The sequence below is a fragment of the Diuraphis noxia genome, unplaced genomic scaffold, assembly GCF_037042655.1.
Source record: "Diuraphis noxia isolate RWA-SAM2 unplaced genomic scaffold, SU_Dnox_SAM2 contig0004, whole genome shotgun sequence".
Taxonomy (NCBI): Eukaryota; Metazoa; Arthropoda; class Insecta; order Hemiptera; family Aphididae; genus Diuraphis; species Diuraphis noxia.
The window spans coordinates 39,869,324-39,875,266 of NW_028301714.1; positions in this window are offsets into that span (position 1 = coordinate 39,869,324).

Genomic DNA, 5,943 nt, shown 5'->3' on the forward strand with positions numbered 1-5,943 from the left:
TTAATTTTAGATGTGGCGGGAAATAATAGTAAATACCATATACCAAAAGTACAATATTCTCTATACTTTTCAAAATTATTGAGAAAACAAAAAAATCTAGCAAAACCAATGATAATACCTATTGTCGACAAAATCAATTTCAGATTTTGAGTGGCGCGATAAATGTATTGATTTTACAATGATGTGTGTTTTTTATTTTTTTGTGTGTTTATACAATATAACTAGGTAGTCGAACTAATGTTTTGATTTTCTACTACAGTATCTTTTCTGGTGTGAAATTGAATCTATTTGGTGCATTGAGGAGGTAAAAATTTGAAATCCCCAGTAGTTTCCAGAAGCACCAGAAAAAATTAAGGTAAAACAGGAATTGTTAAGCAAAATCGGTTTTTGACAAAATCATTTTTGGTTTTTAGCGAAAATCTAAAAAATAACCATATAAATACATGCAATTTTCATTGACTGTTTGTATTAGTATTTTATATACAATATACAATTTTCAAAATATTTTGAATCCCGTTGAGATATTCTTAGACATATGAAATTTTCGTTTATTATTAGTTTTTTTTCGATTAATATCCACAAAAAAAGGTTCGTTTTGTAAAAATACTTGAAAATATAATACAAGATTCCTCAAGTTTTTATAATTGAAATTAAATTTGAGTATAAAACCGCAATAATTTTTTAAGTGTATTGTGCGTCTGAAGTTCGAACTTCGACAAAATACGCAGAAATCACAACAATTTAGAAATTATTTTAAATTTAAAATTCATAAAATTTTTTCTATTTATATCTAAAATTTTAAAATGTAAAATAAAATTATTCAACAATTTGTCTATATTTACATCAAACATAAAATGTATACCGAAAAGTCAAATACAATTTTTATGAACGTTTGAAGTTCAAATATATACAAAGTTGGATATTCAATCAATTTCTCATAGAACAATTTTCCTATTTAGTTTTAATTCAAAAACGAATAACTGTAAATACCTACTTTAAATTTGTACTAGATAATTATTTTATCATTTTCTATAGTCAAGAAAATTTTAAAAATCTTTATCTTTTAACGAAGTGATGAATGTATTGATTTTACAATGATGTGAGTGTTTTTTTTTTTTTGTGTGTGTCTGTTTACTGCATAGTCGAAATAATGCTTCAATTTCAAACTTTGGGGGTGGTTTCCTATGTAAAAGTGAATATCCTTGGTGCATTATAGAGGTCAAAAGTTAATATTTTTCAACAGTTTTCAAAAAAATTGAGAAATACAAAAAAAAAAAAAATGACAGAAAAACGGGAATTTTTACGCAAAACCGGTTTTCGACCAAATCGATTTTTTTATATGGTTGTAATTCAAAAACTAATCACTGTAAATACTTGAAATTTACACCAAATGTTTATGTTAGTGTTATCTATATACAGTTTAATTTTCAAAATTTTGACTTTTTTTGAGTTATTTATAGACCAATGAAATTTTCGATTTTTTTGAGAATTTTTTTTTTAAGTGTCGGTAAAAAAATGTTGGATGACCAAACGAAAATTTAACACAAGGTTCCTTATGAGTTGTTCTCATTGTAGCTAAAAAAAATTAAAAATCGTTAGTCACAATTTTTTTTTATAAGCGTTTATAGTTCATATTTTTACGAAATCTGTCGAAAACGCGAAAATTTGCAAGTAATTTTGAAGTTGAAAAATCATAAAATTTTTTGTGTTTATAACTAAGGATTAAAAATACAACACTAAGTTTTCCATTAGTTTTCCTTTGAGTAGCTATAGAGAAAACTCGATGCATCATTATAGGAAAAATGTAAGTGCGTTTGAATTTTAAATTTTTACGAAATAGCGTAACGATAACGATTTATCCAGAAACGATTTTAAATATTTGTTATTATTCTAAAAGTATAAGTCGTAGATACTTGAAAATTTTACCAGTTATTTAGATTGGCATTTTCTTTACATGATTTTACACAATATATTGACTTTTTTGGGATATTTATAGGCAACTGAAATTTTTGAAGTGTCGATAAAATTTTTTGGGCTCTATCAAAATACTTGAAAATTTAACACAAAGTTTCTCATAAGTTATTTTTATAGTGATTAAAAAATTATAAGAATACATAGGCATAATTTTTTTTATTAGCATTTGAAGTTGAAATATTGACTTAATACGTAAAAATTACGGCAATGTTCAAATTACCATAGATAGAAATTCATAAAAGTTTTTCTTTTTAAATCTAAGATTTGAAAATTTAATACAAGACTCCAATCATATTTTTACAATAGCAGTTGAAAATAAAAAAAAAAAATATATAAGCACAATTTTTTTTTTAAAGCATTCAAAGTTTGAATTTTGACAAAATACGTAAAAATCACGAAAGTTCGCTAATTATTTTAAACTAGAAATTCATAAAATATTTTCCTTTTATATCTAAGCTTTGAAAATTTAATACAAGGCTCCTAACACATTGTAACAATAGCAGTTGAAAAATATTTAAAAAATATAGCCACAATTTTTTTTTACAAGCATTCAAATTTTAATTTTGACAACATATGTAAAAATCACAAAAATTCGCAAATTATTTTAAACTAGAAATTCATAAAAAAAATTATTTTTAAATCTAAGATTTAAAAATTTTTAATAATCTATAATATATCCTAGACAGATAAACCGTCTCCGTTCAGAATCGTTTTTCGTATACAATGATACCTATCATTGCATTCAAATTTAACCTACCCTAGTCAGAGGTCCACCCCACTGCCTAATGCACAGCAGACCGATACCCACTTACCCGCTTTTTTTAGTATACGTTTTCGAAATATGTGACACACAAATTCACTTTAATTACATAATAGTTATTGACATAGAAAGAACAGCGAAATTGATTTTTTCTATCATTTTGGGAATTGGTGCTACCCTAATAATTGTTGGGTGGGGGAGGTGATCCCCCAAAAATCCAAAATTTTTGTATAAATGCTTTTTCTGAAAATGTATATTCTATAATTTGTATACTAACTTATAAAAATACACTATGTGGTCTTAATTTCTTAAATAATAGTTATGAGGTGGTTAATAGCAATAATTTATAATTTGTTATTACCTATACATCATATAATATTAGATAGTTACCTACTCCAAAATTAAGGTTACCATACTTCCGGATTTAGTCCAACCAGTTCGGATCGGATCTCCGGATTCAATTAATGCCCAGATTTTACAATAGTAAACGAAAAACACTATTATATATTGGTCCAAATATTATATCAGGTGTCAGATCTTTGAGTTACACTCTGTATAATTTCTATTCTTGTTCATATTTTTTCCCCAGAACGTCACGTTACAACCAATTATTATTGTTATTGACATAAATAATAAGCGATTTACTTTTAATCAACTCGTTAATTACTATAAATGCAGTATTACTATTATTATTTCTATTCGTGTAATAATTTTTTCACGTCATGTAATACCTAGCGCTGGATAACGGGGTTTCATCGATTCCGCAAGACCTTTTTATACTTGGAGAAAAGGTTTATCAATTCCGCCACCATCGATTATGCCAGTGCAGGTAGTCTAAAAACAACCTATCGATTCCGCCACGAAAATAATGTTCTTCCCGAACAACGATTTTAGTTTTATAATTTCATTTTACTTACGCATAGCTATATTATAAATATAAATATTATATAAAATACCTGTATAAAAATGTTATCGCTAATTGACGATAATCTAACATGTAAACGCGTAATGATGCGAAAAACGACTCGTAGAATTGTCCAACACTGATCTTAGTCTCGATTTATCCTCGTGTCATTATACTTCGTAATAATGAATTTCGAAATTGTAGCTGGTGAACGAGAAAATGATTTGGTTATTTATCAAAATGAAAAATTTTTTAAAACAAACTTCGTGAAATATTTATGTGCGTATAATAAGTGGAAATGTGTTAATAAAAAGTGTAATGCAAAAATATATATAAACGAATCATTAACGGACATTTAAAAATATGATGTTGACCATAAAAACCATGAAAAATAACCAATAAATGTATTTAAAAAAAACTATTTTCAAACCTACTAAAAAGAAAACTTACTGATGTCACAGAAAGTCCTTCAAAAATTATAAATCGTGAAATCTAAAAAATCCTCAAATTGAAAATATCATGGAAAATTACCATGTTGACAATATCAAACAATGTATACATCGAGAACGTAGAAAACACATACCTTCACTTCCAAACAATCACTGATTAAACGACGTTTGGCTATAGTTAAAAAAATGTTTGAGTCCAAATTTTCAGGACCTCGGACTGAAACGGAAGCAATTATTGTAAATATTATATCTCTTACATATTTAATGAATTACTTAAAGATCTCAAGATCTCAAGTACTGTGTTCCATGAAAAAATCAAAAATGACAAGTGTTTTCTAAAGAAAATTATTGAAATTACTTGAAGAAAAAAAATTATTATTTTTATAATATTAAAATATTTGTTCTTATTTTTATTTTTTGTTTAGATTGACATCATTAATTATAGTTTAAGTTAAAGTTATTATGCACATAGAGGCAGTGGCGTAATTATGAACTTGGTTTGGGGGGGGGGGATTATATGTTTTTAGAAGAATCTGTAAGTCTCATACAGTAACCTACCCGACAAAATATAAAATGTTGGCAGTAAAATAAATGTTTTTTTTTTTTTTTTGGGGGGGGGGGGGGTGGGGTTCTATCTTCCTCATCCCATCCTTGCATAGAGGTATGTTTACAATGAATAATAATGTTCATTTTATTATACGTATATTATTTGTTTTTATGATTAGCATTTATTTTCAAACTGACGTCTGGATTTGGTCTAAAAACATTATGGTACCTAACTCAACTCTATCCATAATATTGTATCTAATACATCTGAGCACTAAGGCGAATAATTGACTACAGACATACTTGAAATCTTATATCTGAACCTGATCTTTTACAAAACGGTAATTTATTTAATTTTTACAGTAGGCAGTAGGTACCACATTGTACATTTAAGAACTTTATATGACGATATAACGAGCTTCTAGCCTTTTAGGTCATAAATATCGTGCTTACTGCGATATCATTCATTGATGAATGGCACAAAACTAATTTATTAGAGTGCAATTTTTTTCATACATTGCTATTGTTCTTTAATTGTCCCTGTTGACAAGTATGTGGGACCTTCCGGAGAATTAAAAGATCAAAACGGACGTTGAGGAACAAACTGGCTGGAAGTATAATTTATGCAACATCCTATATTTATTTTAATTCCTATTTAAATAAAAGTCGCACAAAGTAAGATTGAAAACTTAGTATACGGCATTATTTTTATACTCCGGATGTCGATGTTTCAATAGAATTTATTTATATTTTAAAAAATGTGTTTAATATAATAAGTATTAGTGAGCCTATTTATCATTTTGCATTTTACCGATTCGAAATAAAATCGACAAAGTACAATTATTTTATAAAATATAAATGATTTGAATATTTTACATTTGAATTAAGTCACCCGGTGTCAATATCATCGCATTTTGTACACAAAAATAAACTCTACGTGATTTATTATTCTATCCTCTACAATTAATCTACTTTCAGAAAAAATTTAAAAAAATGTATTTAATATTATTAAAAACTAAAAGTAAAAAAAAAAATAATAATAATAGTATGGTTAGAAAATGTATGACCTTAAAAATATTTGCAAAAATGTATATTGTAACGATAGGAGAAAATAGAGTTTGAGAAGGAGAAGGGCTGAAGCCCTACTATAATAATAATATTGAATGAACTTAAAAAAATTAATTCAATGTTTGAGAGAAATTATCCCCTGAAGCCCCTTCCCTAAGAGTGCCAATTGTTTTAATACACTTTTTTTAAATTGTTTATACTGTAGATAATTTTCTTATATTTCAGATTTCAAATAACATTAA